This window comes from Plecotus auritus (assembly GCF_963455305.1).
Source record: "Plecotus auritus genome assembly, chromosome: 2".
NCBI lineage: Eukaryota > Metazoa > Chordata > Mammalia > Chiroptera > Vespertilionidae > Plecotus > Plecotus auritus.
This window is the reverse complement of record NC_137771.1, coordinates 48391873-48407255: the sequence shown is the minus strand read 5'-3', so window position 1 is coordinate 48407255 and position 15383 is coordinate 48391873. Positions and strand designations below refer to the sequence as shown.

The following is a 15383-nucleotide window of genomic DNA, read 5'->3' as shown; positions in this document are numbered from 1 at the left end:
AATTAAGTCCCTAAAAGGATACACATACAGCTTGAATTTACATCACTTAGATGGTCTAGGAATTTCAACAAGAAATTAATGTAAATACTGATACTATGGATGTTAACTGGACTTAATGTGGTGATCATTCCACAATATATAGAAATATCGAATCATTATGTTCTATACCTGAAACTACATCTCAAATATAACTCAATTTAAAACAATTCTAAAGCCTATCCTAGACCAGCAAATCCCTTGGGATGTTCTACAGAAGCAAACAAAATATCACTCTACAGGGAAACTTTCAAAAAGTGGGGAAAATACCACAGAGAAAAACAAAAAGCAAAAAACTGACTGAAGATGAGCTCATAATTCAAATAACAAAACATGTAAAGAAATGACCCACTTTAAAGTGGATATAGAGTTCTGGAAGAGCCAACAGACCCCACCATTGGAATGAGTAACTCCCAGAAGAATTTAAATAATAGAACAATCTAAACTATAAAATAAATTCAGGTATAATTATTAAAGAGATAAAATAAGGATAGAATCCTATCTAATAAAAAAGTAACATGCAAATTAACCATCACTCCACTACACCTACAAGCCAATCCCACAAGCCACGCCCACCAGCCAATCAGGAGCGAATATGCAAATAAACCCAACCAAGATGGCTACGGCCACAGAGAGCAGGAGGGAGGCTTGGGTTTCCCCGGCAATGGAGGAAGCCAAGCTTTCCGCCTGCCCTAGCTGGCCTAGGCCTCCATTCAAGGCTACAAAGTTTCAATGATAGAAGATACATAAACCCAAACAGAAATGGCGGCAGCCACAGAGCTGGAAAGAGCAGGAGGCTAGGGTTGCCCACAGCGATGGAGGGAGCCAAGCTTTCCACACACCCTGGCCGGCCCAGGCCTCGCTTAAGGCTACAAAGTTTCAATTATAGAAGATAAATAAATCCCAACAGAAATGGCTGCCGCCACGGAGCAAACAGAGGCTTGGCTCTGCTCCAGGCTACAAAGTTTCAATTGTAGAAGATAAATAAACCCCAGATACCAGGGCCTCTGCTTGGGTCACCAGGGGGTGTGGCCAGCCTGCAAACCACCACAGGCCCCTCTCCCAGGGTGCCCCACACCCCAAGGGAACCCCCACCCTGATCCGGGACACCCTTCAGGGCAAACCAGCTGGCCCCCACCCGTGCACCAGACCTCTATCCTATCTAATAAAAGAGTAATATGCAGATTGACCATCACTCCAACACACAAGATGGCTGCCCCCATGTGGTCAAAGATCCTGCCCCCATGTGGACACAAAATGGCCACCACAAGATGGCCAGCAGGGGAGGGCAGCTGGGAGGGACCAGTCCTGCAAGGGAGGGCAGTTGTGGGCGATCAGGCCAGCAGGGCAGGGCAGTTGGGAGGGACCAGGCCTGCAAGGGAGGGCAGTTGGGGGTGATCAAGCCTGCAGGGGAGGGCAGTTAGGGGTGACCAAGCTGGCAGAGGAGGGAAGTTGGGGGCAAGCAGGCCTGCAGGGAAAGGCAGTTGGGAGGGACCCAGGCCTGCAGGGGAGAGCAGTTGGGGGGGACCAGGCCTGCAGGGGAGGGCAGTTAAGGGTGTCCAGGCCTGCAGGGGAGGGCAGTTAGAGGCAATCAGGCTGGCAGGGGAGCAGTTAGGCATCAATCAGGCTGGCAGGGGAGTGTTTAGGGGGTGATCAGGCTGGCAGGCAGAAGCAGTTAGGGGCAATCAGGAAGGCAGGCAGGCGAGCAGTTGGGAGCCAGCAGTCCTGGATTGTGAGAGGGATGTCCGACTGCCCATTTTAGGGCCTAAACGGGCAGTCGGACATCCCTCAAGGGGTCCCAGATTGGAGAGAGTGCAGGCTGGGCTGAGGGACACCCCCCCCCCCCCCCCCCGTGCACGAATTTCATGCACCGGGCCTCTAGTCCATAATAAAAAGATTAAAAAAAAAAAAAAAAAAAACTAGAGGAAAAGAACAGGCAGATAGGAAAAGGCATCAAATAGCACTTCTAGAAATGAAAAAATAAACCATAGCATAGTTTAATGTACAATTTAAACAATAGGTAGGACATCAATGAAGAAAGAATTAGCTGGAATATAGGCCTGAATAATTCCCCAAATGCTATTTTAAAGTATTTCCTAATTGAATATAATATAGAGGTAATAGACACTAGAGGTAAAACAAGAAGGTCCAACATATATATAATAAAAATTCCAGAGGAAAGAATAGAGAGAATGAAGGCAAGATAATATGTGGTGAAATATGTTACAAAATTTTAATAATTCAAGAAATACAGGGGTCATCTGATTAAGGAAGCATAAAAAATCCCAATAAGAAAAAGTAAAAACAAACTCAATTAAACTAGGTTTGCAGCAGTAAAACTACAGAACACAAAACAAAGAGTAAACTTAAAAGCCACCAAGAAACAAGCCCTCATCACCAATAACACTGAAAGACAGTATCTCCAAAGTAATGAGTAAAATAATTGTCAACTAAAAATTCTGCTTCCAAATAATCTGTTATTCAAGTATTAGGATGAAATACAGTTTTAAAAAAAAGATTAAGAGACTTTTACCATTTGTATATGCTTATCAAAGAAGTACTTCCATAAGAAGGAATTTAAATCCAGAAGGAAGGAGAGGGGTGCAATAAGCAACAGTGGTCACAGGAAATGTGGGTGAATTTAAATAAGTATAGACTGTGCCCAGTCAGCATGGCTCAGTGGTTGAGTGTCGACCTATGAACCAGGTGGTCATGGTTTGATTTCCAGTCAGGGCATATGCCCAGGTTGCAGGCTCAATTCCCCATGTGGGCTGTGCAGGAGGCAGCCAATCAATGATTCTCTCTCATCATTGATGTTTCTATCTCTCTCTCCCAATCTCTTTCCTCTCTGAAATAAATAAAAATATATTTTAAAAATAAGTATAGACTGTAAAAACATTTTTAAAAAAGAAAAACCTAATTATATAAAAATTACATAGTAGATGTAAAAATGTGGTGGAATTATAACACTGGACAATATTATGAAATATAGAGTATGATCAGAATTACAACATGATTATTCAGGAGAAGAATATATATTTGATTAATATTATCTAAGACAGAATATTAATGTTAAAAACATAAAAATAGCTATTAGAAGAATAGAAATGGGATATGTCACATTCAAATCACTGGATGTAAAAAAGACCAAAGAAACTGTAAGTACAATAAAAGGAAGAATGATAAAACAAGGAGAGACAGAAGAGGAGCAGGGACATGGAAATGTCCTCCAATGAGAAGTGGCACTATAATTTCAAAGATAAAAGACCAAAATTAATAAAATAAATGTGCATAGAGAAAGTGTCTTTACAGGTTGGCTTCCCCTGGGAAGCTGACTTGGAGATGAGTTGAGCATGCATTTTTATTAAGGACTGCCTTGCACTTAAATCTGGAAATAGGGGAAGGCACAGAAATGGGAAAAGGGAGACGTGGAACTGAAATGGAAGCCCCATAGGGAGTTCCAGAGCTAGAATGATCCTTCAGAGTTACTGGAGTTGGGCTGAGATGGCCCCACATGGATCAGCCACTGGATGTGAGCTTCCCTGTAAAGGAGCAAAGGGGCAACTCAGGGAATCCTCCAAGGGAGTGATCCATCAACTGTCTGCTGACAGCCTCCAGGAAGCTGAAGCAAAAAATTCACCCTTGAGGAGGGAGGAGGGTGACGCATCATAGGGTCTGCCATATTACCATATTACGGCAAGGTGCCTGCAACTCCAGTTGCTCAAAGGAACCTATTTGTCCTGTGATCAACAACATCCCCACACTTTTTCCAAATTCTGCAGCTCAAATTTCCATGGAAAGAGCAATGAAATTTTATGCCATAATAACAAAAAAGAAATTCAAATTACTAACCCTCAAGTCTTTCTAACTCAAAGCTACATCATGTACTTCTTGCTCCCTCATCAAAGTAAGCCAAGTAAGATACTAAGAACAACCTGGGACTCTATTCCTTCACAATTTTAAATCTTCATTTTGGTTCACAATATCATTTTTATGTGTACTGTTTTTATCAAACATGAATCCTTACTTGTGCATACTATTATTAAATACCTGTCTCTAGACAGGCAAAGGATTCTAAGAACAGAAAACAATACATGATTTATTTCTTACTCAAGTCAAAACCAACTCTATTTAAAAGAAACAAGCATGCCTAAATGGCTACCCTCTAGAGAATTTTAAGATAATTCATCTTAGCAAAATATGTCCAGCTGAGAAACAAATCAGCTGAGAAAAAAAAAGACAAGTAGATACACTATAAAAAACATTTAGCTCATAATTGTAATAAGAAATACAGAGGTGGGCACAAAAGGTTTACAGTTGTAATAAAATAAATAATACAATAATAAATAAAAATGCAATAATAAACTCTGTTTCACATACGCACAACTGTAAATTACTTTTGCCCACCCTTGCATAGTGAGATGATGAAAATATAAATAGCCTCAATGTATCAATCATTCCATCTCAAAAATTCCAGTCTATTAAACAATTTTTTGGTAATTGGCATTCTGTTGTTTAAGAAGAAATATGAAAGTCAGCAAATATGTTACTAGTCAAGTCCTGCCAGTACTGATTGAAGAGTGGAATAGACCATTGCTTCGCTGAAGACACATGTTGACATTAAGAGGGTTCTCTCTTGGGACATCAGGGGAAAATAAGGTATCCTCAGAGGAAGTGCAGCTGGATTTCTTGTTACCTGAAGTGAAACCATTTGCTTTATCTATCTTCTTGTCACTTATGTAGAGATAAACTCCAGACCCCTCCCTACATCTCAGACCTAAGCAAATTCACTTTTAAGTCCCCAAATTGTTTTTTGTCATAACAATCCGCTTTTGGTAAAATAAAGTGGATGATCCACTAAAACAAAACAAAACAAAAAAAAACCAGCATCTATATTTTCAAAAAATTTAATGTGCCTTTTATTCTTTCAGTGTGTAGCCCTGGGCTTTCAAGTAGCTAAAAACCTCTGGATTTAAAAGATGGATGTGATTCATAGAACAGTTATACAGCATACACATCTAAGACACAGAATACATAGTTTACCATTTCTGTTTAGTGGCATCACATATGTGTGATGTAAACATAATATAAATGTAATGTAATATTAGGTAAGAGTCTCAAAGTATTCTTTAAAATTACCCAAGGCTTGTGCATATATTATATACTAGTATAGTATAATGTATAGTATACTATATCTTATATATACTATATTATATATTATATGTATATTATATTATCTATAATACATTATGTTATTATATACTTATATTTGTCTTTAAAATGAACCACACTGGCCCTGCTCAGTGACTGAGCATTGAACCATGAACCAGGAGCTCACAGTTCAATTCCCAGTCAGGGCACATGCCCGGGTTGCAGGCTCAATCCCCAGCATGGGGTGTGCAGGGGGCAGCTGATCAATTATTCTCTCTTATCATTCATGTTTCTATCTCTTTATCCCTCTCCCTTCCTCTCTGAAATCAATTTAAAAATATATTTTAAAAATGAACCACACTGTAATTCAGTTATTTCTCTGTGTTCTCCTTTTTATAGTTGTTTTAAAGCTATTGACTACAGTTGTTTTGGATTTTGTTTAAAGTATGACACATTGGGGGGAAGGGTCTGTAAAAAGGGGAAAGAAGGAAGCAAAACAGGAAGATGGAGGAGGAGGAAGGAAAAGGGGAACCCCATCTCCCCCCCTCCCCCCCCCCCCACACACGCACTTGTAGTTTAGAAAAGGCCATGCCATGAACACACTCCAGCACCCCTCCCCAAACATGAGACTGAGCTTCCCCAAAAGTTCCTTGGCAAAGCCTTCCTTATGCCCCGGCTTGGGTGCACCCCACTGGAGCCCCAGCCACCGGGCACGCGGAACCATCCTGGGGCCGCAACCCAGCAAACTCTTGGGTACCCCAGGCTCCCTCCTGCGTCCGCAGCCCGCAGTCAATCACTGGGCGCCCGCGCGCCAATCCATCACCCACTCCTGAGCGAATCCCTCCGCCTTTCCCCAATCCCCCTTGGCTCGCTCTTTCCCAGGGACTTACCAAGAGGCCCAAGGGGGGAGGCAGGGACAGAGACAGAAGAGGCAAAGAGAAAGGGCCGGTTGGCGGATTTACTACAAGAGGAGACCAAGACGTCTCGCCATCAAGACGACAGTCCTAACGAGGCCCCATCCTCCCCTGGACCCCCACCGGCCCCACAGCACCTACACGCTCCATTTCGGCTTAGACGTGCTATGAAGTAGGAGAAGGGGGAGAAATAAACCCGCTGCCTCCTGGGCAGCCCTTACCTCAGGCTACCCTCTCGGAAGCCTCCTCCTGCGGTTCCAGGCGTCTGGGTGCACCGCCTTGGCCGCCGCTCTCTGGGCTCCCGGGCTCCGGACGCGGCTCCGCCAGGCGCAGCTGGTCCGTGCGCAGCGAGGGAGCCTTCCCGCTCCCGGGGGCCGCAGAGCCAGCCCGAAGGACTGTCGCGCCGCTCGCGTGCAGCCCCGCGGGCGAGAGGGAGCGGGCAGCCGCCGAGGCGGGGCCAGGAGACCCGGAAAGGGGCGCAAGAGCTGGAAGTGGCTGCGGAGTGGGCGCGCGGACCCGCAGCGTCCAGGACCCAGGCCCGGGCGGTACAGGCGGTCTCGAGGCTCCCCTGAGCTCCTCCACTGGCCCCCCCAAGCCTCCTCTCTGTACCCCCACAGCCCCCTCCCACCCGGAAGAGACAGCTCGCTGGTAGCACTTGGTGCGCCGCTCTGCGCTCTTCAGCCCGGTGCGGGAATAACAATGTGATGGCTTTGCAGGAACTAGATGCTGTGTGTAGTAGGTTGTAACTGCTGAGGCCACCACCTGTCAATTCTAAGGAACAAGACGCACCGTCCCCAGCCGGCTGCCTCTCCCTGAGTCCCTCGCTTATTTTCCTCCTGCACCTACCTCGCCGACCCCCGCAGTACTCCGCCGGCTAGATACCGAGGGAGTTTTGCAAAATAACCCTCACACTCCACCAAGAGCTTACGGCATCTCTCTTCCCACCAGAGCTGAAGGATTACGCACAGCCCTGCGTGCCTATCCAAAGCCGGATGCCGAAAATCCTGGTTTGAACCCCAAACTCGTCGGGCCCCCTCCCGCCCCCATTCATAATCCCAGCGGCCGTCTGCCACTATGCACCCTCCCCCTGCCGCCCGCGCCGGCTGCGATTCGCTGTCCCTGGAACGTGTCAGTCACTCGCTCTTCATCATCCATGAATACTGTACTAGAAGCTCCGCAGCCACGGGTTGCACAAAGGGGAGTGGGGAGGAGGACACTCAGAGCTCAGGGTACGCGGAGCCGAGGGAGCGAGCGGGGCAAATTATGTGGGAGGAGCTGGTGTGAGGGGGAGTCCGCTGCTCTCCTGTTGCACAAAGGAGCTCGAGTGCCTAAGCGCAGTGCTCCTGAACCCACGGGTCAGATCACCTCTGTGGACACGCTGGGAGTGGGTCCCACACCTTGGGAATTTGCGTGACACAGCAACAGGCACCCGGGAGCCAGACTGACCAGTTTGGAAGAACGCAGCAGGTGGGTGGGGTGCAGGGTGGGGTGGGGGGGGGGAGATACACAGGTTTCCTTTTCCCCAGTTGTTCAGCCCTTTTCAGTCAGAAAAAGAGGAAAAAGCTGGCAAGGTAACGAGGAGGAAGAGAGAGATGCAGTGACTGCTTATTGAACTACTACAACTATCCAGAGATCAGAAAAACTTTAATGGACAAAACTGTCCTATTTCTCAATTTACTCCAATACACACTCAGGCCCACCATTTGCACTAAGCACAATACACTGTGCCAGGTGTTGGGGCACAGTCTCTGCTCTCAATGAGCTCACAGCCTTGTGGGAGACCCAATTACATTAGTGGGAGGAATTTTCTCTAGTTGGAGAGGAAATGGGTCAGGGAGTTAGATCCCTTCTGAACTGTGTATTAAAGGATAATTGGAGCTTGCCAAAGAAGTGGCAATAGCCTTCTATTACCCACCCATTACCCCAAACCAGCTTTACCTACACACACTATGAACATCATACCTGAGAGCTTACCAATTTAGGGACTTAATGGACCCCTGCCTGGCACTATTTCCCTTTGTGGTTTTGGAGGAAAATTATCAGACATTAGTCCTTGGAATGTAGAACACCCAGTTCTCCACAGCTGAGATGCTGCCTTCTTGGACCTGTTGCTTCTTGTACCATCCACCTTATCTATTAGCTTGACATTGAGCCCAAAGCCAACATTAGTAATACTGAGGCAGTGAACATCTGGAAGGAAGCCAATAAATCCTGCAGTGCAGTCATGATGCTGACACATACCATGTCTGTATAATAATGACAATATAATCTTTTTCCTGAACTACAGTGCGGATTAATTAGTCAGACTTATTAAATTAAAGAGACCGTTGCCCAAATGGAGTGTGGGATGGGAAACTAAATTGTGATTCAATCTAAGAAAGAGAAAAAGAAAAAGAAAAAACAATTTGAGTGGCATGCTTTCCCTCTCTGAATATTAGAACTTTGAAAGGTATTAATGATTGCTAAAGCATCCAAGGTTATTACATCATCTTCAGAAAAGTATGTCCAAAGAGCTCTTGTTGCAAAAAAGAATTAAAGATAATGTCTTTAAACATATTTAAACATATTTCCCACTTCTCCCTAGAAATTTCATAAACTAACGAAGAGAATGGAGGAAAATGTCAAATGCCACTTTCAGCTAGCTTATACCGATTTTATGCACAAATTCCAAAGTACTTGTAAAGGTTGCTAAAAGCAGCTCAGTTTGGGCAGAAGTCATAGGGAAAAGGCCCAGGGAAGAGAATCAAAGGGAAGCAGCAGTAAGGACAAGCAAAAATGTGTTTCCTGAAAGTGAGAGGTTTGCCATAATTTTTCTCATTAGGGAAAAAGTAAATTAAATTTACTTCTTAGTGAAGCAAAATACAAAAGCAGCTATGTCAAAAAGCGGGGGAGGGGGGGTTGGACAGGAGCAGAAGAGGCAGAAGAGGCACACAGAGATGGGGAGAAAGGGCACAATTTCCAGGGGACCCAGAACAGCAGGTCATGATAACCATAATCCTTGAAAATGAGGTGATTACCATGATGTATAGAAACCCACTTTCTTGTTTGGAAGCACTGAGGAGCACAGAGCTGTTGGCAGATGGTCTCCTGAACCAGATTTACTTCAGAGACTCGGAGTGAGTCTATGGAAAAACCATAATTACTGGAAGCAGCCTGTTTGGGGGGCAGCAATAAAAGTGCATCTGTAATCTACTGATGCTTGGCAAGCCACCCAAAACAATGGTTTACAAAGCTACCAATTGCCCAGTGGATAGAGTGTCGGCCTGCGGACTGAAGGGTCCTGGGTTCGAATCTGATCAAGGGCACATGCCCAGGTTGTGGTCTTGATCCCCAGCAGGAGGCGTGCAGGAGGCAGCCGATAAATGATTCTCTCATCGCTGATGTTTCTCTCTCTCTCGCCCTCTCCCTTCCTCTCTGAAATCAATAAAAATAAAAATAAATAAATAAAGAAGCTATCAATTACTTGCCTACAATTCAATGAGTGAAAAGTTGGGATGGGCCCAAGTAGGATGGCTTATCTCTGTTCCATGTGGTGTCAGCAGGTCTCATTCATGTATTTGGGTCTCAGAAAGGATAGCCTGAACACCTGCGGCCTCTTTCAGGAAGTTAACTCAGGCTTTTTCATAAGGAGGTAGAAGAATTCCCAGCAGGAAGAGAGAGGGCAGGCCCCAAAGTTCATGCTCTTTTCAAACTCCTGTATGTGTCATATTTGCTAATGCCCCATTGGCTAAGGCAAATCCTACAGCTACGACTAGAGTTAATGTGGGAGTTGCCATTAGTATGAAATTAATATAGAACACAAAATAAGAGCTTTTTATCGAAAGAATAGGAAAGCTACCTTGAATCCTCTATTTCAGGGACTTTCTACAAAGATTGACTAGAAGAACATAATTTGTTCAGTAGTGAGTCGTGACAAAGAAGAAACTGGCACAAAAAGTATGCAAAGAAACTGTAAGAAAAATTCTGAAAAGGAACATCAATACTTACCAATAGATGAGGGGGAGGGAAGTTGCCACAAAGGCAATGGAAACTGTGACTAATGTATTTTCTAACAAATATAGAGAGCCTAGAAATAAAACCATGCTTTTATGGTCAATTGATATTTAACAAAGGCGACAAGAACATAAAATTGGGTTAAGAGAGTCTCTTCAAAAAATGGTGTTGGGAATATTGGACAAGTTTATGCAAAAAAAAAAAAATGAAACTAGAACATCAACTCACACCATATGCAAGAATAAACTAAAAATGGATTAAAGACTTTAAGTAGTGAAACCATAAAAATCCTAGAAGAAAACATAGGCAGTAAAATCTCATACATTTTTCTTGGCAATATTTTTTCTCATATAACTCCTTGGGCAAGGGAAACAAAATAAAAAATAAACAAATGGGACTATAATACAAGATACAGTTTCTTTAAAGATTTAGGATAGTTGAAAACAAAAGGAAAATCAATGTTTTACCTAGATAATGCTCCATCCCTTCCCACATATAAAAAGTAATAACAATAAAAATGTTTGACCTTGATATCAGACCAATTGGATTTGGAACAAATTAGTATTCTGCGAAACTTTATAACACAAGAAGTAAAACAATGAAGGTGTAAAACTTATGAATATTTATGAACTGAATGCATCATAGCAGAAACTTACATAAGCAGACATTACAGGAGTTAGAAAGACATAGATAGAAGGAGTCCAAAAATAGAAGAATTTTACTCATCTCTCTCAGTCTAACTCTGGATATAGAAGACTTTGTACCTCAAAAGTAGAAATTACATGGTGTTTTTTTCTAAGGCTAACATTTTATTCATGAAAAATGACCCTATATTAAGCAATAAAAAAACGTTAATAAAATCTTTAAAAGAATCATGAATAACATTCTATGATCACAGTACAATAAAACTAGAAATTAATAGAAAAATCAGAAGAAAACTTATTCACCTGTAAATTATTTTTAAAAATCTCTCTTAAATACTCATGTGAATGAAAATTGTATAATTTCTAGAAAATATTGATAAATTATAATACTGCTTAGAACTCTGTGACACAGTATTAGCTTAATTAATTAAATAAGTACCAACTCATGAAGGTCAAAAACATTATTAAATAAACAAAAGAAAACAGAAAAAAGAACTAAGTAATATAGAAGAAGAAATTAATAAGCTAGGAAAGGAATTAGAATTAATAAATAATTCCCAAAACTGTGATTTTAAAAATTATAAAAATAAAATAATTATTAAATTAATTAAGAGAAAATGATATAAATACAAAAAATAAGAAATGATAAAGTGGTGAAACATAGCAACAGTGAATATTACTATAATCCTAAAAACAAATTTCATCTACTATGGTGTCTCCATCATTTTTTAATTTTGCTCCCCTAACAAGTACATTTCATTCCATTTATCCTTAATAAGAAAAAATAAATTCTAAGAAGAAAAGATTTTGTCGTTACGGTGAAGATTTGGAGGGCCAGAAACAATTGTCATACTAAAGATATATTGATTGCCCTCAATGAGAATGCATGCTCTACTGGAGGAAAATACACTTGAAAACCTAGGTAAAATGAATACTTTTATTAGAAAATGTGATTTGCCAAAACTGTTTCTAGAGGACATAGAAAATCCAAAGAAAAGCAATTGTAAAAATTGTCAATTTCCCAACAAATTACCAAGCCAATAGTTTCCCCAGGGTAATTTTTAAAGAGTAGATAATTCTTATGATATCTAAATACTAAAAACCACACACAAAAATATGAAACTTTCCAATTAAATTGTGTTGTTGTTGTTTTTATTCTTCTTTTATTTTATTTTTTTTCCATTTTTTTTATTAAGGTATTACATGTGTACATATCTTCCCATTGCCCCCCCCATCCCATACATTCGCTGACCACCCCCACCCCAATGTCTTGCATCCATTGGTTATGCTTATATGCATGCATACAAGTCCTTCGTTGATCTCTTATCTCCCCCACCTCTCCCTAACCTTCCCGCTGTAATTTGACAGTCTGTTTGATGCTTTACTGCCTCTGTATCTATCTTTTTGTTCATCAGTTTATAATGTTTTTTATTATCCACAAATGAGTGAGATCATGTGGTATTTTTCTTTCATTGACTGGCTTATTTCACTAAAGCAAGTGGCATTGAAGCCAAAACCTAACAAAGTTTGCACATAAAGGAAATCTATAGAAATCTTACTTATAAATCCAGAATCCCAGAATTTAAGAATAATTCGAGGTTAGTAAATTTATTCAGGTAAATAATCATGTGGAGAGATCTAAAGATAAAAAAGCATAGGATTATTTCTAGAGACATTACAAGGGCATTTTACAAATTCAATAGCCATTCTTTTTTTTTTTTTTTTAAAGCAACCTCTCAATTATCCAGGAATAGATGAATACTTCCTTAATGAGATAAAATATCTATCTCAGCCTGAAAGCCATGTTTAAAGATATAACAATAAAAGGACTTCTACTAAAGTAAGGGAGAGGATCATGATGCAACTATTACAACTATTTTTTAACATTATTCTTGTGTTTCAAGTCAGTGCAGAGAAGAAAAATTAAAGATCTAAACATTGGAATTAAGGCTGCAAAACTGTCACTATTTATAGAAAAATATGAGAATATATCTGGACAATCCAACCAAATTAGTTGAAAACTGTTATAAACAATAACTAATATATCGATATATAAAAATGTTATTATGTATACAAACAGCAATGAGTTAGACAATATAATAAATAAAATATCTCATTTAGATTAGCAACAAAAAAGCAGCAATAACTAAGAATACACTAAATAGCAAATGTATAAGACATATATAGAGAGAAAACTTTGGTAAACCACTGAAGGACACAAAAGAAAGCATGAACACATGGAAAGACATTCCATGTTTGAATATGTATAGTCAACATCATAAAGATAATAATTCTAAACTAATTTTTAAATGTAAACTAATGCCCCCAACTAGTTTTTAAGAACCAGAAAACTGATTCTAAATTTTATATAAAATAATAAACTAAGAAAAGTTCTACAAGAAAACAGAAGCAAAACCCTTAAATCCAAGACCATAGAAAGTAGGTTGAAGTTCAACTATGAAAAAGAAAATTTCTATATGGCAAAGGGAAAAAGAAAAAAAAAAATTGAAGAAACACCATAAACAAAATCAAAGGTAAAGGACAAACTAGTTTAATTATTTGAAAGTTTAGCAGACTCTCATCCATCAGTAATGGAAACATAGATAGATTCAAGTCCTATGACAGGCAAATTTAGCCACATAGATTAACGTTAAAATGCCTGTACACTCTGACCCACAAATCTCATCTTTTAATATACTTCAGCTACTAAATATACTGAACATAGTGACTGAATGTATGACAGCTACTACTAAAGATAGCTAACATATGAAATAATATCTATATACAAATATATTTGTTGCAACATTGTTTGGAATAATAAAAGGTTGGAAACAACTTAAATGTTTGTTTTTTCAATAGAGACAGAGCCATACAATGAGGTACTACTATGCAGATATAAAAAATATGAGTAAGTGTACTGAGATGGAAAGTTTTCTGAGATACACTATGTTTAAAAAGCAGTAGATTGCCCTGGCCAGGTAGTTCACTTGGTTAAAGCATCTTCTCGATATGTCAAGGTTGTGGGTTCGATCCCCAGTTAGGGCACATACAAGAATCAATCAATGAATATGTGTGTGTTTGTGTATGTGTGTGTATGTTTGTATCCCCCTTCCTGTCTCTCTAAAATCAATAAAAATTTGTTTTAAAAAGCAATTGGGCCCTGACCGGTTTGGCTCAGTGGATAGAGCGTCGGCCTGCGGACAGAAGGGCCCCGAGTTCGATTCAGGTCAAGGGCATGTACCTTGGTTGCGGGCACATCCCTAGTAGGGGGTGTGCAAGAGGCAGCTGATCGATGTTTCTCGCTCATCTATGTTTCTAACTCTCTATCCCTCTCCCTTCCTCTCTGTAAAAAATCAATAAAATATATATATTTTTAAAAAAGCAATCGGTTGCCTTTAGATAACAAAGAGATAAAAATAAGAATATACATTTGTCTTAATTAAATATGCATTTTAAAACTTCTGAAAGGATACCCAACAAATAAAAGTGGTTTCCTCTGGGAATGGAATGGGATCGGGGATGTGGGTAACAAGTTTGTCAGTGAGTTTTTATGCTGATTGATTGAAAAATCATCATAATTACTATTTAAATATTAAAATAAATTAAAGTCATTAGATGTAATGTGAATTATGTGCTTTTATCTCCTATCCTTTTTTTTTTAAATATATTTTATTGATATTTTACAGAGAGGAAGGGAGAGGGATAGACAATTAGAAACATCGATGAGAGAGAAACATCGATCAGCTGCCTCCTGCACACCTCCTTCTGGGGATGTGCCGACAACCAAGGTACATGCCCTTGACCGGAATCGAACCTGGGACCTTTCAGTCCGCAGGCTGACGCTCTATCTGCTGAGCCAAACCGGTTTCGGCTCCTATCCTTTTTTTAATATTGGAAAAAATGTGATGTGCCAAAGAACAATAATACTATTACAAGTATTTTTTTCCTATGTAAAGGTCAAACTAATTTTTACATGCAAGGTATTACTATTTTAGCAGCTATGATTCACATGGTTATTTCAGTATATAATCTTTCTTTTCATTAATTAATCAGCTACTCAACAGTTATTTAAAAAGTAACTGAATTTAACATTCATATTCCTTTAAGTTACCTAAGGATCTTGGAAATTATATTTAAGCTTACACACTATAAAACATGATTAGTGTTATAAAAATATTTGTTACAATGATGATTAAATTCAGTTGAACACAAGTTTGCTTTATTTATGACCTTAAACAGTATTTAGCAATAATGTTAACTTACTTGATCAGTTTAAGCCAATAAGAAATTTAAAAAGAAACACTGGATTTTTGTTTCATTTATTTATGCACTCATTGGTTGATTCTTTTATGTGCTCTGACCAGGGGTGGAACCCATAACCTTGGAGCATCAGGAAAACACTCCAATCAACTGAGTTATCTGGCCAGAAAAAAACACAAACCTTATTTTTAAACAAGTATGCTTACTTCATACTCTATAATGATTAATTCAAGGAAAAGACAAAATGTGATTATTGATTTTTAAAACCACAATCACTAAGCCAGTCTAATTTGTCCAAATATTCATAATAATTCTGTAAACTTAGATTTTGATACAAAAATTATTCTAAACTAGCAGCTTATGTAAGAAGGAATTTTTTTTCTTA

At 39.9% G+C, this 15383-nt stretch overlaps 1 protein-coding gene across 3 annotated transcripts in view; it reads right to left on the bottom strand.

Moving 5' to 3' along the window:
- The window catches only part of PDE4B (phosphodiesterase 4B), a 555855-nt gene extending 548787 nt beyond the window's left edge, over nt 1–7068 (bottom strand). The window contains exon 1 of one of the 3 annotated variants that reach the window (XM_080658071.1): nt 6948–7068. The gene's annotated coding sequence lies outside the window, so the exon portion shown is untranslated. Of the gene's footprint in view, nt 1–6322; nt 6882–6947 lie in introns of those variants that run through there. The other 2 variants (XM_080658069.1, XM_080658070.1) reach the window with 2 other exon arrangements.
- Between the last annotated feature and the right edge of the window lie 8315 nt (nt 7069–15383).